This window comes from Microcaecilia unicolor, chromosome 7 (assembly GCF_901765095.1).
Source record: "Microcaecilia unicolor chromosome 7, aMicUni1.1, whole genome shotgun sequence".
NCBI lineage: Eukaryota > Metazoa > Chordata > Amphibia > Gymnophiona > Siphonopidae > Microcaecilia > Microcaecilia unicolor.
Window position 1 is genome coordinate 150,402,609 of NC_044037.1, and position 22,981 is coordinate 150,425,589.

At 49.6% G+C, this 22,981-nt stretch overlaps 1 protein-coding gene across 1 annotated transcript in view; it reads right to left on the reverse strand.

Moving 5' to 3' along the window:
• Nucleotides 1-22,981, reverse strand: part of RBM44 (RNA binding motif protein 44) — a 356,864-nt gene that overhangs the window by 289,339 nt on the left and 44,544 nt on the right. The window lies entirely within an intron of this gene.

The following is a 22,981-nucleotide window of genomic DNA, read 5'->3' on the forward strand; positions in this document are numbered from 1 at the left end:
TGGAGGCTGTGGATGTGTGTGAGTGAGCTGGGGGTTAGGTCTTAAGGAATACTGAGGTCACTTTGTATGAGTGTTACGTATCTACCTACAATAACTGAATAAAGGTTATTTATAACGTATGATGTAAAAGTATGATGTATTGAATAATGAATAGTGAGTACAGAGTGGATTGGGTTAATTTAAAGAAACACATACGTAACCAGGAGCTACTTTCCTTACTCTCTTGGTCATAGCTCTTAAACAGCCATTTCTAGAATCTCCTCTTCCACCACCCCCAATATCCAGAACTTCCCCCATCTCCATGCCCATGTATCCAGCATAGAGAATGGCACAGGGATGGGGACCAGCAGTAAAAGAAAAAAATTTGGCACATTTACCACGGGTGCAGGATCAAAACCTTTTACTGTCTCACAGAAACAGTAAAAAGCCTTGCACTTACAGTAAAAAAAAACAACAAAAAACACAAGACACACAATTACCACTCCCCTGGGTTCAGCATCTCTGTTTCTTTCTCCCCAGCCACCACCGCCATGGTACCATTACATTAAGGAGCTGCCGACAGCAATCCCCACAGGCTAAGGCCTGCTCAGGCCCAGGACTCCGCCATCTGATGCCACTTCCTGTTTGCATCAGAATGAACACAGGACCAAAAAGGGAAGGCCCAGGCCCAGGAGCAGGCCAATGGGGATCACTGTTGGCGACTCCAAAACGTAGAACTAACACAGCAGAAGGAACGGAGGTGGAAAAGAAAAAATAGTGCCGAATCTGCGGGGAGGGGTGCTGGGAGAGAGGAGTGAGAGAGGGATGGCGGACAGGCACACAACCCGAGAGACGGCAGGACAGAGGAGGAGGGGTGAGGGATGGCAGAGCGAGGAGGGGTAGGGATGGTGGAGTGAGAGGAAGGAAAGAGCAAGGCACTCGACCCAAAGGATGATCAAGGCGCTCAAACCGAGGGATGGGGGAAGGGAGGTCCTAGGCACTCAACCCAAGGAAAGGAATAAGTAAGAGAGAATTGAGGGGAGCGAGGTGCCACACTGGAACAGACCAAAGGTCCATCAAGCCCAGTATCCTGATTCCAACAGTGGCCAATCCAGGTCACAAATACCTGGCAAGATCCCAGAAAAGCTCAATACATTTTATGATGCTTGTCCCAGAAATAAGCAGTGGATTTTCCAAAGTCAATTTAATAATGGCCTATGGACTTTTCCTTTAGGAAGCCGTCCAAACTTTTTTAAAACCCTGCTAAGCTAATCACCTTTACCACATTCTTTAACAACGAATTCCAGCGTTTAATTACACGTTGAGTGGAGAAAGATTCTCTGATTCGTATTAAATTTACTACTTTGTAGCTTCATCGCATGCCCCCTAGTCCTAGTATTTTTGCAAAGAGTAAACAAACGATTCACGTCTACCCGTTCAACTCCACTCATTATTTTATAGACTTCTATCATATCTCCCCTCAGCTGTCTTCTCCAAGCTGAAGAGCCCTAGACACTTCAGCCTTTCCTCATAGGGAAATCATCCCATCCCCATTATCATTTTTGTCACCCTTTTCTGTACCTTTTCTAATTCCACTATATCTTTTCTGAGATGCAGCGACCAGAATTGAACATAATATTCAAGTGTGGTCGCACCATGGATCGATATAAAACATCCTTACTTTTTTCCATTCCTTTCCTAATAACACCTAACATTCTATTCGTTTTCTTAGCCATCGCAGGATGGGGGCAGGCGAGGCACTCCATCAGAGGAAAAAGGGGACAGAGGTGCCCCAACTGAGAGATGGGGAGGAAGGAGCGAGGCACTCGACCTGAAGGATAGGGGAGGGGGGAAGGAGGAGCGAGGCACTCGACCTGATGGATATGGGGAGAGAGGAGCAAGGCGCTCAACCCGAGGGACGGAAGGAGGAGCGATGAGCTGAAACTGAGGGACTGGATGAGGGAGGGGTGAGACACTCCAACCAAGGGATGGGAGGCAGGTGAAGAGCAAAGTGCTCAATGTGAGGGAATGGGGGGGGGGGGGGGGGGGGGGAAGGAGCAAGGCACTCAACCCGAGGGATAGGGAGGAAGGAGTGAGGCGCTCAACCCAAGTTATGGCGGAGGGATTAGTGATGCGCTCAATCCAAGGTATAGGGAGTGATGAACGAGGCGCTCTACCCAAGTTATGGCGGAGGGATTAGTGATGCGCTCAATCCAAGGTATAGGGAGTGATGAACGAGGCGCTCTACCCAAGGACTGGGAGAAAGAGGAGCGAGAAAGGGATGGGGGACAGGCACTCGACCCAAGGGATAGGAGGAGGGAGGAGCTCAACCCAAGGGATGAGGGGCAGGGATGAGCGATGAACTCGACCCAAGGGATGGTGGGAGGAAGGCGCCAGGCGTTCGACCCGAGGGGAGGAATAAGTGAGAGAAGGCTAGAGGGAGCGAGGCGCTCCACCCGAGGGATGGGGGGATGCAACTACTACCACTACTACTATTTAGCATTTCTATAGCGCTACAAGGCGTATGCAGCGCTGCACAAACATAGAAGAAAGACAGTCCCTGCTCAAAGAGCTTACAATCTAATAGACAAAAAATAAAGTAAGCAAATCAAATCAATTAATGTGTACAGGAAGGAGGAGAGGCAAGGCAAGGCAAGGAACCTGAGAGATGGGGAAGGGGGAGGGAGGAGAAATGCGCTCGACCTAAAAGATGGAGGAGAGAGAGGCGATTGACCCAAAGGAAGGGGAGGGAGCAAGACATGTCACCCAAGGGAGGGGAGAAGCAAGGCGCTTGACCCCAGGGAAGGGAGGAGCAAAGGGCTCGACCCCAGGGAGGGGAGGACAGGTGAGGTGCTCAACCAAACGGACTGGGGAGAAGCGAGAGAGGGATGAGGAGAGGCTCTCGACCTGAGGGATGGGGCAGGGGCGCTCAACCCAAGGGATGGGGAGAGGAAGAAGTGAGAAAGGCGCTCCACCTGAAAGATGGGGAGGGAGCAAGAGTGGTGCAAGGCGCTCGACCCAAGAAATGGGGGAGGGAGGAGCAGGAGAGAGGATGGAGGAGGAAGGGGCTCAACCCAAGGGATAGGGAGCGAGGCACTAGACCCAAGCAATGGGGGGAGGGAGAAGAATGATACGAGAGAGGAGCAAGTGAGGAATGGGGAAGAATGGAGCCTGATAAGCGCTTGACACGAGGGAGGGGAGGAAGGAACGAGGTGTTTGACCCAAGAGATTGGGAAGGGAGGAGTGAGAGGGATGGGGAGAGGTGCTTGAACCAAGGGATGAAGGAGTAAAGCGCTCAATCCTAGGAAGGGGAAGAATGGCACTCGACCTGAAGGATGGGGGAGAGGCGCATGACCCAAGGGATGGGAGAAGCAAGATGCTCAAATCAAGGGAAGGGGGCATGGACAGAGAGGCGCTCGACCCGAGGGATGGGGAGGGAGAAGCGAGAGAAGCGCTTTACCCGAGGGATGGGGGAGGGTGGCGTGAGAGAAGGGCTCAACTTGAGGGATGGGGACGGAGGAGCGAGAAAAGCTCTCAACCTGAGGAGTGGGGGAGAGGGAGGAACAAGAGACGTGCTCGACCCAAGGGATGGGGGAGGGAGGGAGGAGCGAGATGCTCAAATAAAGGGAGGGGGCATGGACAGAGAGACGCTTGACCCGAGGGATGGGGAGGGAGAAGCGCTTTACCTGAGGGATGGGGGAGGGTGGCGCGAGAGAAGGGCTCGACCTGAGGGATGGGGGACGGAGGAGCGAGAGGAACAAGAGACATGCTCGACCCGAGGGATGGGGGAGGAAGGGAGGAGCGAGGCACTCGACCAGCCAGAGACAGGGAGGAGCAAACAAGGTGCTCATTCTAAGGGATTGTGGGAGGGAGGAGCGAGCAAGGCGCTTGGGCCCACGGGATGGGGGAAGAATTGAACTCAGAGGTGGGGAGGGAGGACAGAGAGAGATGGGGGAGAGGCACTCGAACCGAGGGATGGGGAAGGGAGGAACAAGCGTGATGGGGGAGGGAGGACAGAGAACCATGGGAGAGAGGCACTTGACCCGAGGAATGGGGCAGGGAGGAGAGTGTGCGATGGTGGAGAGGCGCTCGATCCTATGGGTGGGCAGAGCAAGGCGCTAGACCTGAGGAATGGAGGAAGGGACGAGCGGTGCTCAACCATAGGAATGGGGGGAGCGAGGAGCGAGTTTCAAGTTTCTTAAAAGCTTTCTATCCCGCCTAGCAGTCTAAAAGCAGGAGAAAGGAGAAGAAAGGGAAGATACTTACCTGTAACAGATATTCTCTGAGGAAAGCAGGCATCATATTCTCACAAAGTGGGTGACGCTGATCCACGTCACCCGGTCCAGTATTTAGCAAAGCTAAATGAGAGCTTTATGGAGCACGAACTGCTCTCCACCGAGCATGCGCAAGTGCCTTCCCGCCCGTTGCGCGAACGTGGTCTCCTCAATACTATTGCAAAAAATATATAGTAAAAATAACAAAGACAGACAACTCCAAGGGGAGGTGGTGGGAATTCTGAGAATATAAAGCCTGCTGTCCTCAGAGAATATCTGCCACAGGTATCTACGCTTTCTCCGAGGAAAAGCAAGCTTCTATATTCTCACAAGTGGGGAATCCCTAGCATCCAGGCTCACTGAAAACAGCAAACATTGGTCAACTGGGCCTCACAACAGCAAGGACATAACACAGATTAACCTGAAACTATATACAAGCTGAATAAGAGTGCAGCCTGGAACAGAATAAAAAGGGCCAAGGAGGGTAAACTTGGATTCCAGATCCCAAACAGATTCTGCCCAAACCGACTGTCTCGTCGGGTATTTTGCTCAAGGCACTAATGTGATGTGATGTGATGTGAATGTGAGGACTGAAGATCACATCGCAGCCTTACAATTTTCTTCAATGGAGGCTGACCTCAGGTGTGCTACAGACGCGGCCATGGCATGACTCCAAGGCCAGCCCACCTGGGCATAAGTGAAGGAAATGAAATCTGCCTGCTAAATTGAAATAGTGTGTTTCCCAATGGCGCCCCCCCATCCTGTTGGGATCCGAAAAAAAAAAAATAAAAAAACTGGGAGGACTGTCTGTTGGGCATTGTCCGCTCCATATAGTAGGCCGATGCTCTCTTGCAATCCAAGATGTGCAAGCTGCTTTCACCAGGATGGGCATGAGATCGGGGAAAGAATGTTGGCAAGACAATTGACTGGTTCAGATGAACTCCAAAACCAGTTTTAGAAGGAACTTGGGTGTGTGCGGAGGACTACTCTATTGTGATGAAACTTAGTATAAAGTGCATTTATTTATTTATTTATTTATTTATTGCATTTGTATCCCACATTTTCCCACCTATTTGCGGGTTCAGTGTGGCTTACAATACTTTGTGAAGGATGGAAATACAGTGTTACAGTATGATTATGGGTTACATTGTGAGGAGTTATAGGAAGACAGAGGCATATTTTCAAAGCACTCAGCCTCCCAAAGTTCCATAGAAACCTATGGAACTTAGCCTCCCAAAGTGCTTTGAAAATAAGCCTGATAGTCAAGTCAAAATTCGTTAGGGCATGGAAACCATGTGAGGTTATAGTGGGGAAAAGATAAGGCGATAGATCAGATTCAAAAGAACATAGGGTATAACATTTTATCTGTGGGTGGAGTATGAAGTGTGGTGACAATACGGGTAAGAGAAGTTCAGAAGGGAGTGTATTGATGCATTTCTATTAGTATGTATGGACTTCATGTGTTTTGATCCTTGCAATAAATTTTCTCGAAGAGATGAGTCTTCAATTGTTTGCGGAAGTCGGTTAATTCGTAGATCATTTTCAGGTTGCGTGGTAGTGTTTTCCAGAACTGCGTGCTCATATAGGAGAAGGTTGATGCATGCAGTACTTTGTATTTTATGCCTTTGCAATTAGGGAAGTGGAGATTGAGGAAAGTTCTGAATGATCTTTTAGCGTTTCTGGGTGGCAGGTCTATTAAGTCAGACATGTATGCAGGAGCTTCACCGTGGATGATTTTGTGAACCAAGGTGCATACCTTAAAGGTGATATGTTCCTTGAGTGGGAGCCAGTGTAGTTTCTCACGCAAGGGTTTTGCACTTTCATATTTTGGTTTTCCGAAAATGAGTCTGGCTGCTGTATTCTGGGCTGTTTGAAGTTTCCTCAGTATTTGTTCTTTGCAGCCTACGTATAGTGAGTTGCAATAGTCTAGGTGGCTGAGTACGAGTGATTGCACTAGGCTGCGGAATACGGACCTTGGGAAGAATGGTTTTATTCTTTTCAGTTTCCACATGGAGTAAAACATCTTTTTGGTTGTGTTACTCGCATGAGTCTCCAGTGTTAGGTGGCGGTCAATAGTGACTCCGAGGATTTTTAAAGTTTCAGCGATTGGCAGATTTAGTTTAGGTGTATTGATAGCGGTAAATTTGTTCGTGTTATATTGGGAGGTAAGTACGAGGCACTGAGTTTTTTCTGCGATCAGTTTCAGTCGGAATGCATCTGCCCAGGTATTCATGATGTATAGGCTTTGGTTGATTTCACTGGAGATTTCGTTAATGTCTTGTTTGAAAGGAATATATATCGTTACATCATCTGCATATATGTAAGAGTTAAGGTTGTGATTTGATAGAAGTTTTGCCAAGGGAGTCATCATTAAGTTGAAGATGGTTGGCGAGAGGGGGGATCCCTGCGGTACTCCACATTCAGGTGTCCATGCGGTAGACGTAGTAGAATTTGATGTGATTTGGTATGAGCGCAGGGTTAGGAACCACTAAGGCCCGAAGCTCACTGATTCTACTAGCTGAAGTAACAACCATAAAGAAAATGACCTTCCAGGTCAAGTGCATCAAATGGCAGGAATTCAGTGGCTCAAAAGAAGCTTTCATCAGTTGGGTGAGAACCAAGTTGAGATCCCATAACAAAGGTGGAGGTTTGACTGGGTGTTTTGACAAAAGCAAACCTCTTATGAGGCAAACAACTAGAGGCTGTCCAGAGATGGGCTTACCTTCTACACGCTGATAAGCACTAAATTGCACCAAGATGAACACTTACGGAGTTGGGTTTGAGACCAGACTCTGGTAAGTATAGAAGGTATTCAAGCTGGGTTGGTGTAAGGCAAGTAAGGGGATCTCGAGCCTTGCTCTCACACCAGACAACAAACCTCCTCCATTTAAAGGAGTAGCACCTATTAGTGGAATCTTTCCTGGAAGCCAGCAAGATGCGGGAGACACCTTCCAAGAGACCCAAGGAAGCAAACTCTAGGCTCTCAACATCCAAGCTGCGAGAGCCTGAGACTGGAGATTAGGATGTAGAAGTGATTCCTAGTTCTGGGTGATGAGGGTCAAAAAACACGCTAAGCTCCATGGTTCTTTGGAGAATAATTCCAGAAGGAACCAAATCTGCCGTGGCCAGTATGGCGAGATCAGAATCACGGGTCCGCGGTCCTGCTTCAGTTTCAACAAAGATTTCAACTAGAAGTATCGGAGAACATGCATACAGAAGACCTGTCCCCCAACTGAGGAGAAAGTCATTGGCCTGAAGCCTGGAACAGAACTGAGGGACTTTGTGGTTGATCTGAATGGCAAAAAGATTCACCGAGGGGGTGTCCCACGCTCTGAAGATCTTGCGGGCTATATCCATCTTGAGAGACTACTCGTGAGGTTGCATTATCCTGCTCAGTCAGCCAGGGTACTGTTTTTGCCCGCCAGATAAGTGGCTCGAAGGAACATGCCATGCTGACGAGCCCAATGCCACATACGGAAGGCCTCCTGACATACAGAGCGGGATCCAGTGCCCCCCTAGCTTGTTGGTATTCTACAGTGCAACCTAGTTGTCCATTTGGATGAGAAGAAGTTTGTGAGATAGTCGATCTCTGGAAGCCTTTAGAGCATTCCCGATTGCCCGGAGCTCCAGGAGACTGATCTGAATATTCATTTCCTGGGAGGACCAAGCTCCTTCAGTGTGAAGCCCATCTACATGAGCTCCCCATCCCATGAGAGATAAATCCGTGTTCAGCACTTTTTGTGGCTGAGGAATTTGGAACGAAAGCCCCAGAGTCAAACTGGATCGAATGGTCCACCTCTGAAGGGAGCGTACAACTTCCGGGGACACTTGGATGACGTATTCTATATTCCCTGTAGCTTGATACCACTGAAAAGCTAGGGTCCTTTGAGCTGATTTCATGTGAAATCGTGTCATGGGTGTAATGTACACTGTGGAAACCATGTAGCCCAACAATCTTAACATCTGCCGAGATGTGACCTGCTGAGGCGCTCAAACCTAAGACGCAAGTGCGACTAGATTGTCTACTCTCGTGTCTAGGAGTTAGGCTCGAGGCATCTGAGTAACGAGCAGGGCTCTGATCAACTCCAAATCACTGGACAGGGGGAAGATGGGACTTGGCGTAGTTTAAAACTAACCCTAGTAGCTCGTAGTCATCCGTATGGACTCCTGAGCTCTATCCAGAGCGGTGCTCTCCACAAGCCAATCATCGAGATATGGGAACACATGGACTCCCAGTCTGCGTACAGATGCTGCAACTACCACCAGACATTTGGTGAAGATCCTGGGAGCTGACGAGAGACTAAAAGGCAACACGCGGTACTGAAAGTGATGTGCTCCCTGGTGGGCTGCAAGTATCGGAATGCATCCTTTAACTCCAGAGAGCATAGCCAATCATTTTTCTGAATCCTTGGGAGAAGGCTGCCCAAGGAAACCATCCTGAACTTTTCTTGGACTAGGAATGTGTTCAGGGCATTTCTCCCCCCCCCCCCCCCCCCCCCCAATTTTCTTCTGCACAAGAAATACCTGGAATAGAATCCCAGCTCTTCATCCCTTGGTGGAATAAGTTTGATCGCATGGGTCTTCGGAAGGGCAGAGAGTTCCTCTGCAAGTACCTGCCTGTGCTGAGAGCTGAAAGAATGAGCTCTCGGTGGGCAAAGTGGAGTTCTGAGAAGCCAATCTGAGACGGACTATTTGAAGAACCCATCAGTCGTAGGTTAAAAAATTTAACCCTCCTCCTCCCCCCCCCCCCCCCCCCCGACCAGCAAGTCATCTGGGCTGTACACTTTTTCTGCGGCTATACTCTGCTGGAGCCAGTTAAAATCTCGCCCCCTTGCACTGCCTGGGGAGCAGTAGGGGCCTTATGTGCACACTGTTGATGGGAATTAGCATGCTGGAATTTAGCCTGAGTAGGCTGGCGAGTCAAGAGTTGTACTTATGCCTAGGATAGTAGTAGGAACTCCTCCTTGGTTTGTCAAAAGTCCTCCTAGCTGAGGAGGTTGATGTAGAAGGCGCCCAGCGAGAGAAAAGAGATGGTATTTATTCATTTTATATACAGTTTCTTATTGCTATTGCAAAACAGAACGGTTTACATTAAAATAGAAATACTTTTCATACAAACAAACAAGAACTCCAATCATTGATAGAAAAGCACAGCAACCCAAAAACACAAAGAAATACATTTCTAATAAATTCTACTCCAAAAAAAAAAAAAAAAAAAAACCAACCTAGAATTGCCTATAATATAATTTAACCAAAACCTCTACACCTTCCCTGCTATCATAAATTCTGTTCAATCCAGTGTGGTTTTTGATTTGGTCATCAACCTCCCAATTACCTATAATATAATTTAACCAAAACTTCTACACCTTCCCTGCTATCATAAATTCTGTTCAATCCAGTGTGGTTTTTGATTTGGTCATCAACCTCCTCACATTCTCTCCAAAAAGGTTATTCCCCCAGCAAGGGGCATCTGCCAACCTCTGCTGAACAGAATGTTCTAAGTCAGAAACATGCAGCCATGAGAGTCTGGACATTGCTATACTTTGAGTAGAGATCCTGGATGCCACATCAAAAGTATCATAAGTGTCCCTGGCCAAGAACTTTCGACAAGCCTTCTGCTGCTTGACCAACTGGAGGGAGCGTGTCAACCAAGTCCGAGAGCTGACACACCGAGTTTCGCAAGAGCTGGTAAGACTAATACGGGAAATGAACATTGAAGCCTAGTATATCTTTCTCCCAAAAGAATCCAGGGTTCTAGCTTCTCTGCCTGGAGGCGCCAAGGCATAGTCCCTGGAACTCCTGGCTCTGTTGAGAGTGGACTCCACCACCATGGAATTGTAAGGCAACTGAAGTCTATCAAAACCAGGTCCACTGTGTAACCGATACTGGATGTCAATCTTCTTGGGCATGACAGACCGACAGAGGAGACTCCCAGTTCCTGACGAGGACTTCCCCCGCGTACCTCATGGAGAAGTGAAGTCACAGCCTCCTTAGGAGGAGATGTGTGATCCAGGACCTTGGCCCTGGGCTCATCCTCCACTTCCAAAAGAAATGGAATGGCATCAGCCATTTCCTTTACAAAATATGGAAATAAAAGGCTCTCCAGAGGAGACTGTCTCCTTTCAGGTGGAGGGGAGGGTTCAGAGGGAATCCGATAAGACTCGTCTGAAGAAAACATATCTGGTATCTTCCTCTGAATCCCATGAGCGCTCCTCTTCAGTGTCAGACAGTATCTCTCGATGAGACTGTCGAGACAAAACCTGCCTCGGTGCCAAGTGTTTTTAGTGGAGTCTGTTAGGACCCTATCTGACAACCTAGTATCAGTGAGGGCTGTAATTATGTGGGAATTATTTCTCCGATATATCCACTTACCATAGGAAATATACCATTCGGAAGTATGGGGCAAATAGGGTTTCTACCTCCTTACACCCACCTCAGACACAATGGACCAGCCACCTCCAAGATACGGAGTGACAGAAAAAACAGAGGCCATGCTCTTTCCAAGGAGTAAGTCTTTATTCCAATATAGATGATAAAGCAATCAGGCAATAAAGCAATTGGGCAAAGTATTGAGATAGGGCACTCAGGCAAAGTAATTGGGCCAAGTAATTAGACAGTAATTAAGTAGTTAGATAAATTAGGTAAAGTAATTAGAGAATTAGGTAGTGTAATTAGGTAGACAGAATAATTAGGTCAAGTAACTGGACAGAGTAATTAGATAGAGACAGAGCAATTAGATAAAGTAATTGGACAAAGGAAGGTAAAGTAACAAATGGCAAAGAAATCAGGCCATAGCAATTTGTTACGCGAGAGAGAGAGACCACTGTGGTAAAAAGTTACTCTCTATTGATCATCTCCTCCTCTGACTAGATAGAATATGACAGCCACTTATATACAATGGATGGAGCATCAATCCTTCTCCCAACCAGTCTACAACTTGCAATGTCAGCCACTTATTGTAACATCAGCTAAATTCTGTCTTACCTTATTGTTTACATTAAATGGAACATACTATCTGAAGGTTTACAGAACACAGCATTTTAAAATATGTCCAAGGTTCTTTTACTGAAGATTGCAGTGCTATTCCGTTACAAGAATTTCCCTTGGACCCGGGTATTATCACTGTGTTATCTAAGTCCTCAGCACTTCTTCCCTCCCAAAAACTGTAAACATACTCTCAATGTCCTTGTCTGAGCTAGTCAGTGGCACCATTTCTTTCAGGGGAGGGGGAAGAGCACTCTTTGCTGGTACAGTGTGACCTTGCATTTACAGCTCTCAGCAAAAATACAGAAAGATGAGGTTTGAGCTTTTAGCTATGTAGGTCATGGGTCATGCCTGTCAGTAAGCAGAAAAGTGCAAAATCAATTCACAAGGAACCATGTTCTTGAGAGTGGTGTCAAAAAGCCCGTTTCAATTTCGGCGAAGCTTCCTCCACCAATGTTGAGGGAGTGCTGCCTCAGGTGGCAGGCATTGGAGGCCGCACCGCAGGCCGAGGGCCAAGCGGAGCCGCAATGGGAAGCAGGGTAGGCGCAAGCACCCCCGATGCCGACCGTTACACAAGACCATCCAGCAGTTCAGAGAGCAAGACCCAGATGTGCTCATAGAGGGCCGACACCAGGAAAAGCTGGGGTGCAGGTTGCTGAACCACTGGGGTCGATGCGGGAACGTTGAGATCTCATGACACTGCAAGAGGCTTGACAGGGGGCCTTGTCAAAAGCAAGCCTCTCATAAATCGAACGACCAAAGGCTCTCCAGAGATGGCTTTACCCTCTACACGGTGATGGTAAGCACTAATTGCACTGAGGTGATACCTTACTGAGTTGGTCTTGAGACCAGACTCTGATAGGTGGAGAAGGTATTCAAGCAGGTTCCGTGCAGGACAAGAACAAGGTTCTAGGGCCTTGCTCTCACACCAAACGACAAACCTCCTCCACTTGAAAAAAGTAACTCTTTTTAGTGGAATCCTTTCTAGAGGCAAGCAAGACACGGGAGACACCCTCAGACAGACCCAACGAAGCAAAGTCTACGCCCTCAACATCCAGGCCGTGAGAGCCAGAGACTGAAGGCTGGGGTGCAGAAGCGCTCTGCCGTTCTGCGAAATGAGAGTTGGAAAACATTCCAATCTCCACGGTTCTTCGGAGGACAACTCCAGAAGTAGAGGGAACCAGATCTGACGGGGCCAAAAAGGTGCTATCAGAATCATGGTGCCGTGGTCTTGCTTGAGCTTCAGTAAGGTCTTCCCCATCCAAGGTATGGGAGGATAAGCATACAGGAGGCTGTTCCCCCAATGGAGGAGAAAGGCATCCGACGCCAGTCTGCCGTGTGCCTGTAGTCTGGAACAGAACAGAGGCAGCTTGTGGTTGGTCTGAGAAACGAAAAGATCCACCGAGGGGGTGCCCCACTCTCAGAAGATCTTGCGTACCACTCTGGAATGGAGCGACCACTCGTGCGGTTGCATGACTCTGCTCAGTCTGTCAGCCAGACTGTTATTTACACCTGCCAGGTATGTGGCTTGGAGAAGCATGCCGAACTGGCAGGCCCAAAGCCACATCCCGATGGCTTCCTGACACAGGGGGCGAGATCTGGTGCCCCCCTGCTTGTTGATATAATACATTGCAACCTGATTGTCTGTCCGAATTTGGATGATTTGGTAGGACAGCCGATCTCTGAAGGCCTTCAGCGCGTTCCAGACTGCTCGGAGCTCCAGGAGGTTGATCTGAAGATCTTGTTCCTGGAGGGACCACAGTCCCTGGGTGTGGAGCCCATCGACATGAGCTCCCCATCCCAGGCGAGATGCAGCCGTCGTCAGCACCTTCGTGGGCTGCGGAATCTGGAATGGACGTCCCAGGGTCAAATTGGTCCGAATTGTCCACCAGTGCAGCGAATTGCGACAACTGACGGACAGGCGGATGACATCTTCTAGATTCCCGGTGGCAGGGCACCACTGGGAAGCTAGGGTCCACTGAGCAGATCTCATGTGGTGAGCCATGGGTCACGTGAACCGTGGAGGCCATATGACCCAGGAGTCTCAACATCTGCCGAGCTGTGACCTGCTAAGACGCTCTGGTCTGAGAGGCAAGGGATAGAAGGTTCTGCGCCCTTGCTTCGGGAAGAAAGGCCTGAGCCGTCTGAGAATTCAGCAGCGCTCCTATGAATTCCAGAGATTGGACTGGCTGGAGACGGGACTTCGGGTAATTTAGCACAAACCCCAGCAGCTCCAGGAGGTGAATAGTGCACTGCATGGACCAAAGAGCTCCTGCCTCTGAGGTGCTCTTCACCAGCCAATCGTCGAGATTAGGGAACACGTGCACCCCCAGCTTGCGTAGATACGCCGCAACCACCACGAGACACTTTGTGAACACCCGTGGGGCAGAGGCGAGCCCAAAGGGCAGCACACAATACTGAAAGTGCCGTGTCCCCAGACGGAATCGGAGATACTGTCTGTGAGCTGGCAGTATCGGGATGCGAGTGTAAGCGTCCTTTAAATCCAGGGAACATAGCCAATCGTCTTTCTGAATCATTGGTAGAAGGGTGCCCAAGGAAAGCATCCTGAACTTCTCTTTGACCAGATATTTGTTCAGGCCTCTCAGGTCTAGGATGGGGCGCATCCCCCCTGTTTTCTTTTCCACAAGGAAGTACCTGTAATAGAATCCCTGCCCTTCCTGCCCGGGTGGCACGGGCTCGACTGCATTGGCGCTGAGAAGGGCGGAGAGTTCCTCTGCAAGTACCTGCCTGTGATGGGATCTGAAGGATTGGGCTCCCGGTGGGCAATTTGGTGGAGTGGAGATCAAATTCAGGGTGTATCCGCACCGCACTATTTGGAGAACCCACTGGTCGGAGGTTATAAGAGGCCACCTTTGGTGAAAAGCTTTCAACCTCCCTCCGACCGGCAGGTCGTCCAGTACGGACACTTTGATGGCGGCTATGTTCCCATGGATCCAGTCAAAAGCCCGTCCCCTGCTTTTGCTGTGGAGGTGCACGGGGCTGCTTAGGCGCACGCTGTTGACGGGAACGAGCGCGCTGGGACTGTCCCTGTGCCTGAGGAGGCCTTCGGGCCGGCTGTGTGTACCTATGCTTGCTGTAGGCGTAGGGTGCAGCCTGCAGGGCCCAGGAAAAACGTCCACCTGCAGAGGTGGATGCTGAAGGCGCACGGTGGGAGAGCTTGTCGAGAGCGGTTTCCCGCTGGTGTAGTTGGTCCACTAACTGCTTGACCTTCTCGCCGAAAATGTTATCCCCCCGGCAAGGGACATCCGCCAGTCGCTGCTGGGTGTGGTTGTCCAGGTCAGAGGCATGCAGCCAAGAGAGTCTGCGCATCACTATACCTTGGGCCGTAGCTTGGGATGCCACATCGCAGGTGTCATAGATACCCCTGGACAGGAACTTTCTGCACGCCTTCAGCTGCCTGACCACCTCCTGAAAAGGCCTGAACTGCTCCGGAGGGAGCTTTTCAACCAGGTCCGCCAGTTGCCTCACATTGTTCCACATGTGAATGCTCGTGTAGAGCTGGTATGACAGGATGCGGGTGACGAGCATGGAAGATTGGTAGGCCTTCCTCCCAAACGAGTCCAGAGTGAGAGACTCCCGCCCCGGGGGGGCGCCGAGGCGGTATCCCTCGAACTCAGCAGAGTCTTGAGAGCAGAGTCCACGACCGCCGAGTCATGAGGCAATTGAGGCCGCATCAACTCTGGGTCAGAGTGGATCCTCTATTGGGACTCCGCTTTCTTGGGGATGGTGGGATTAGATAATGGCTCCAGCCAGTTCCGAAGCAGTGTCTCTTTAAGGACATTGTGCAACGGCACCGTGGAAGACTCTCTAGATGGTGATGGATAGTCGAGGACTTCGAGCATCTCAGCCCTCGGCTCATCCACAGTGACCAAGGGGAAGGGAATGCAAATAGACATATCCTTGACAAAGGAGGCAAAGGAGAGGCTCTCAGGGGGTGAGAGCTTCCTCTCCGGTGAAGGAGTGGGGTCGGAAGGCAATTGAGGAGAAATATCTGGGGGGTCCTCCTCCTCCCCCCACGAGGCCTCCTCTTCCTCGGTGTCGGACATGAGCTCTTTCAGCTCAGACCTCAACCGGGCCCGTCTCGACTGCAAGGAACCACGTCCTCGATGGCATGGAGAGGTGGACTCCCGCGCCAGCGGGACTGAAGCTCCCTCCATCGACAGGCGGCATCCTCAGCATCGGGCTAGAGCACACCGGCGCCGCCATCAACGGCGCCGGGGGCACAAGCACCCCCGGTGCCGGCAAAGCCTGGCACATCAGCCCTTCCAGAATCCCTGGAAGGATGGCTCGGAGGCACTCGTCAAGGCCCACTGTCGGGAAAGGCAGGGGGGCCGGTGTGGGTATCGGTGCCGGAAGCTGCTCGGGTCCAGGAGACGGTATCGAAGTACCCGCGGACTGACGCAGTGACACCTCTTCAACCGAGGGGGAACGCTCCTCTCGGCACTGCCGCTTCCTGGGCGTCGAGTCATCCCTCAAGGTACCGGAGCTGGCAGTCCCATGCGCCGTGGGCGACCGATGACGGTGTTTCTTTGTTTTCTTTTGATGCCCGTCATCAGTGCTCGGCAGCAGAGAAGAAGAGGAGGTAGAATCCCCTCGGCCTCGAGGAATCAGATCAGACAGGGTTCGGTCCCGATGGCCCTGGGTAGAGGAAGTGGCTGGGGCCGACTGCCCGCGCGGCCGCTCACCCCCGCCGTCACCGGCAGGCCGGCGGACTAACGGTACCTGTACTCCTGGGGTCGGTGCCAGAGTTGGCGCCGATTTCGTCGACATCAGTACCGGTACCGAAGATCCAGCCGTCGACACCGATGCCGTCGAAGTCGAAGGGCCGGCGCAAGTTCCGAAAAGACGGTCCCTAAGAACTTGCCTCGCCACCTGTGTCCGCTTCCTTAAGCCGAGACACAAGGTGCACGTCTTGGTATTATGCTCCGGGCCGAGGCACTGGAGGCACCAAGCGTGGGTATCGGTTTGCGAGATCTGCCAGCCGCACCGACCACACTTTTTGAATCCGCTCGGGACCTTCGAGGACATCGACGGAAAAATCGCGTCGGCGAAATCAAAGTCGTCGATGGTGGCAGTGAAAAGCACACCCGAAAAGAAAACGAAGTGCCCTCGCTGCTAAGAACGACGAGGAAACTTTTTTTTTTTAGCGAAAGAAAAAAATATGCGAACGCGAATAGGAAAAAAGTCGCGGCTAGGCCGCAATCCGGTTTTCAGAGCTGACAGAGAGAGAGAGAGAGAGAGAGAGAGACGACAACACATCTTTCTCCAGCGCGGAATCGAAAAAACTGAGCGGGAACGGTCGCGCACGGGCGGGAAGACGGCCGCGCATGCACGGTGGCCGTGCCCTGCGTGCGGGACCGCCCGCAAAGTTTTCTTCCGGTTGGTGGGGGCTGCCGTGGACGTCAACCAGTTGTGAGAACAAGCAGCCTGCTTGTCCTCTGAGAAACGTCTGTTCACGCTTTCCAAAAATACTAGGACTAGGGGGCATGCGATGAAACTAGTGTAGTAAATTTAAAAAAAAAAAATCGGAGAAAACTTTTCTTCACCCAACGCGTAATTAAACTCTGGAATTCGCTGCCGGAGAACGTGGTGAAGGTGGTTAGCTTGGCACAGTTTAAAAAGCGGTTAGACGGTTTCCTAAAGGACAAGTCCATAAACCGCTACTAAATGGACTTGGGAAAAATCCACAATTCCGGGAATAACATGTATAGAATGTTTATACGTTAGGGAAGATTGCCAGGTGCCCTTGGCCTGGATTGACCACTGTCGTGGACAGGATGCTGGGCTCAATGGACCCTTGGTCTTTTCCCAGTGTGCATTACTTATGTATTTATTAATAGGAAAGATGGGGAAGGGGGGGGGGGGGGGAAATGATATGGGGGTAGGGAACCTGTTGATCAGGTAAAGTGGAGGAGCAGCCTAGTTGTTAGTGCAGTGGACTTTGATCCTGGGGAACTGGGTTCAATTCCCACTGCAGTTCCCTGTGACTCTTAACCCTCCATTGCCCCAGGCACAAATAAGTACCTGTATATACTATGTAAACCGCTTTGAATGTAGTTGCAAAAACCACAGAAACATATGAAATAAAATTAGGTATATGCATAATCGGAAAAGTTTTTTTTAAGTATTAAGTTCAGCTCTAAAGAGAGATAGCGAGGTTATTTGACAAGTGAGATGGCAAGGAGTTCCATAGCTTAGAACCTTGGGAAGCAACACTGTATGTCTACTATATTCATGCATAATTTCTCTGTGTGACGGAATGGAGAGAAGATCGAGTTGTGATGATCTTGGAGAACGAGTTTGTAGATACCGTATGGGGCAAAGATGGTATTTCAAAAGATAAAGAGGATCAGAAGCCGCAAGGATTTTATAAGTAATGAGATGAGAGATGGGAAGCCAGTGCGAAGATTTCAGATGCAAAGTAATATGGGAGAATTTCTTAAGGTGATAAATTACTCTTACAGCAGTATTTTGTACTAGTTGTAAACACTGTTGATCCTTAATCTGAAGGCCTAGGTAAAGGGAGTTACAGTAATCAAGTTGTGAAATAACCAGTGTGTGAATTAACGCACTGATAGCAGGGAGATTTAATAGAGGCTGGATAGATTTAATGAGACAAAGCTTGTAGAAGGAGTGTTGGGCTACCTTTGAGATTTGATCGCGGAAGGAAAGAGGAGTCTAATATAAATCCTAGAATGTGTGTGGAGTGTACTAAGGAAATAGGGAAATCATTTAGTAGTATCGGACAGGCTAATGATGAATGATCAGTAGGGAGAAATAGGATAGTTTTAGACTTTTCCAGATTAAGAACCAGTTTGTTATCGGAAAACCACGCTGTAATAGTATTAAGTGTTAAGTGAAGAGAGATAGGATGGATCTGTGGAATTGCTGGGGCAAAGAATTTGGATATCATTGGCATAAACAAATATAGTTAACTCTACAGATTGTGCCAGTGTGAGGAGAGGCTCAAGGAAAAATGTTGAAGAGTAAGGGAGAAAGTACAGAACCTTGGGGAACACCAGAAGAAAGATGGAATGGTGGAGATCACGTATTAGCAGAGTGAACAGGGTTCTGTTCTTGGTCCCCTCCTCTTTTCTATCTACACTTCTTCCCTTGGTTCATTAATCTCATCCCATGGCTTTTCCTACCATCTCTATGCTGATGACTCCCAAATCTACCTTTCTACCCCTGATATCTCACCTTGCATCCAAACCAAAGTTTCAGCGTGCTTGTCTGACATTGCTGTCTGGATGTCTCAACGCCACCTGAAATTAAATATGACCAAAACCGAGCTTCTCATTTTCCCCCCCAAACCCACCTCCCCGCTCCCCCCGTTTTCTATTTCTGTTGATGGCTCTCTCATTCTCCCTGTCTCCTCAGCTCGAAACCTTGGGGTCATCTTTGACTCTTCTCTCTCCTTCTCTGCTCATATCCAGCAGATTGCCAAGACCTGTCGTTTCTCTCTTTACAACATCCGTAAAATCCGCCCCTTTCTTTCCGAGCACTCTACCAAAACCCTCATCCACACCCTTGTCACCTCTCGTTTAGACTACTGCAATCTGCTTCTTGCTGGCCTCCCACTTAGTCACCTCTCCCCTCTCCAGTCGGTTCATAACTCTGCTGCCCGTCTCGTCTTCCGCCAGGGTCGCTTTACTCATACTACCCCTCTCCGGCTCCCTATCCGTTTTCGCATCCTGTTCAAACTTCTTCTACTAACCTATAAATGTACTCACTCTGCTGCTCCCCAGTATCTCTCCACACTCGTCCTTCCCTACATCCCTTCCCGTGCACTCCGCTCCATGGATAAATCCTTCTTATCTGTTCCCTTCTCCACTACAGCCAACTACAGACTTCGCGCCTTCTGTCTCGCTGCACCCTACGCCTGGAATAAACTTCCTGAGCCCCTACGTCTTGCCCCATCCTTGGCCACCTTTAAATCTAGACTGAAAGCCCACCTCTTTAACATTGCTTTTGACTCGTAACCACTCGCCTCCACCTACCCTCCTCTCTTCCTTCCCGTTCACATTAATTGATTTGATTACTTTATTTATTTTTTGTCTATTAGATTGTAAGCTCTTTGAGCAGGGACTGTCTTTCTTCTATGTTTGTGCAGCGCTGCGTACGCCTTGTAGCGCTTTAGAAATGCTAAATAGTAGTAGTAAATAGTAGTAAGGTAAAATTATGTCTTACCTGATAATTTTCTTTCCATTAGTCCCAACAGATCCAGAGACGAGTGGGTTGGGTCCCTCTACCAGCAGGTGGAGATAGAGAGAACTTCAGAGTTTTACTATATGTAGACAGGTGCACCCATCTTACTCTCAGTATTGTCAATACCAAAGCAAGTGAAAAGCCAAGCAATCCAACATCAAAGTTCACTCCTGCCTCAAGAACACCTTTGCAGGCCCTTCCTCCACCGCACCAGCGGGAGGGAAACCACTTAAGTGTCAAACTGTCAACATGAGAGTAGTCCATGTTCTGTAGTTTTCCGTCAGTATCCAATGGTCCCTTAAGGAGAGAACCTAGTGGAGCAGAACAGGAACAAACACCCCTCTGATGACTATGGACCTTAAGCCACCAAACACAATAAAGGGCGGGCCTCTGGATTTATCTGTTGGGACTAATGGAAAGAAAGTTATCAGGTAAGACATAAATTTTACCTTCCATAGCGTCCCACAGATCAATCCAGAGATGAGTGGGATGTACAAAAGCAGTCCCCAAAGTAGGGTAGGCTCTCCAAACCGCCAAAGGCTCACAGGAAGACTTGAACCAACTCTCGCAAAATGGAGGTCAGAGCATACCTCAACCCCCAAGAGGGCTCAGGAACACCAGATGAAAATAAAGATATGCCCCAGAACATGGAAACAGAAAAATACCAACGCTAGACAAGAGCATGGTACCAGGATCCGAAAACATCCAAAGCCTGAGGAAAGGCGATATTCGGCAAGAAGAAAGAAATAATCTTCCCCAACGCCGGACCTACATATACATCTGCAAGCCTCAACACACAGCGAAGGAGTAAAATCAAGGTGGAACTGTGGACCTGTGCCCAGAAAAGAGCCAAGAATCCAAGCCCACCAAGGAACGGTAGAAGTACCCAAGAAAATGAAGCTGTGCTCAACTTGCAGCGATAGAGCAGCATTCAACATGCAGCAAAGATCTGCGCTGAAAAGCAGCGATGGAACCGCGCACAAAATGCAGTGATGGAGCTGCGTTCAACCTACCGCGAAGAAGTCGCATACAGGGATGGAGCCGCGCCCAGCATCCCGCAATGAAGCCGCGCTCCAACATCCAGCAAAGGATCCGCGCCCAACCTACAGTAATGGAGATGTGCTCAACCTAACACGCTAGCGCCAAGCTCAACGGACAACAATAGAACCGATCTCAACATGTAGCAATAGATCTGTGCTCAACATGCAGCAAAGGAGCTGTGCACAACACACAGCAGATAACATAGATGGAGCTGCCCAACATGCAGCAATGGCGCTGTGTTCAACATGCAGCAAAGAGCATAGATGAGTCCCAGAAAACAGACAGAAAGGAAGGTGCTGCCAGAAGAGACCTGGCGGTCACTCCTGAGATCCAAAGGAATATTTGAGAACAACTCCCGTCAAAAGGAATGTAAGTAATACTGAACTAACATCCTCATACCTAAGGAAGCAAAACACAGCTGCAAGGCAGAAAGGAAGAAACAACTTGGCAGGCCAAGAATCAAAATGAAGCCGGCCCCAAACAGGAAAGTGAGGAAAACCAGCTAAGGGAGAGAACTCAAGAGAACCAGAACCTCCCTATGACAGGGAGGAAAAACTACTGCCAAAATAAGAAACAAATAGCAGGGGCGTCCCAAGCAAGATGCCAGAAGCAGCAAAGACCAGCCAGCCTGAAAAAGGACTGACCAGCAACCGCATAACACAGGCAAGAAACAATAGCCTAGACTAAAAAGACCGAGACTGCAGCCCACACGTAGCCAGCAAGAGACTTCCTTCAGTTCGGAACTGACAGGATAAGATCTCCAAATCGCAAAGGTACCGACCCAGAAGGACCCAAGATCAGAATCAGACGCAGACGGCCTGAGCCAAAGTAAATCTCAACGGCCTGAGCCAGTTCGCCGACCTGAGCCGGAGCAAGATCGCCGGCCTGAGCATGCTTCAGCCGAAGCAAGTATCGATGGCCTGAGCCACAGCAATGGTCCACAGCCTCCGCCGGAGCGAGGCCCGACGGCCTCCGCTGGGAAACAGGCCCTATGCCCTCAGCCGTAGCAAGTCCCGACAGTTCCAGCTGGAACAAGGCCCAAACGGATCAATGCTCCCCGCCTTCCTTCACAACTAGCATCCCATGATGCCACCAGCAGAATGCGCTGTGACCATCAAAAAGTGAGACTACAGCAGAAAGGAGCAGGGCCTGACTCCTCTAGATAGGGTAAGACCCAACACCCCAGAATGGGTAAGAAACCAAAGCCACTTGTGAGTCAATGAGTACAGACACCATGACACACAGACCGACAGCTCCCCTGCACAGCGTACCAACCCATCCCTAAGGCTGGTAACGAAGGAAGCTAGCAAGCACAAGAGGCAAAAGCCCACTTGCAGCACAGAAACCACCAAACCAAAAACCTGTCCCTACTAATCAATGTGCTGAAGACACCCAGGACAGCAAAGGCTACCTACTGCAGAGCCCAGAACGCTAGGATCCAGCCCGGAATATTCCAGCAGCCTGAAAAACAGAACAGCCCACAGTGTCTGGAGGAAATAAACCAAGGTCTAGTGAACCTATGGGCCATTCTCAAATACACCGAGGCTGTGCTGAAGAAAGCCAGGTAGTTCCATGGAAGCACATGCAAGAATATAAAACCCACTGAGGCTGTGCTGAACAAATCCAGACAGCAAAGCTGAGGAAAGCAGACATTCTGCCCCTAGAGGCAAAAATACCATGGTAACCTGCAGAACCTAAATAACTGCAGTGAAAAAACAACAACAACAACAACAACAACAACAGGTCTTCCAGTACCATGGTGAACAGAAAATAAATATAGCAGCCAGGCACATGGAACCTGGAACCTCACTGCATGAAACAGAAGACTGGTCTACCGGAGTCTGCCTGCTCCATGTAAGAAATAAAAACCCCTAGTAAGAACCAGAGGCCACTCAGCATACATTAGAGACAAAAGTGCCCTGGACCCCCGCAAGAAGGGCCAGCAACGTGCACAGCCCCAAAGAAACCAAGATATCACAGAGCAGGCAAAATCCTACATCGAAAAATAGCAGGAAGAAGAGAACATTCCCCTGCTGCACCAGTCCCGAAAACCGTGACCTCAGGAGACCCACGAGGGAAACGAGGAGCTGCCCCCAGACTGTCACACAATAGGGCGAAGACAATTGCCAGCTAAACATAGCCGCTAAACACTGAAAAAAGTCAGAAAAAAAAAACCCAGAGAAGAGAGGTGAGTTACCACACGTTCCCCTCCCCCCGCCAAGACAGTCGACGACCAAAATCCGGTTAGGACCGAAATCCTACCACTCTGAGTACCTTCCCCGCTATGACTCCGAGAACGTCCGGGGAACAGAGCAGCCTGACAACCGTGAAGGCAGAAAGCCCTGCACAAGATGGCGTCCGCGACGGCAAAAATACCGCCAAAACCACATCGCGGGCTAAAAATCATAGCGGAGACTATCACCACCGCTATACTAAATCCTGAACAGTCAGTCCCTGCTAACTCACAATCTCCG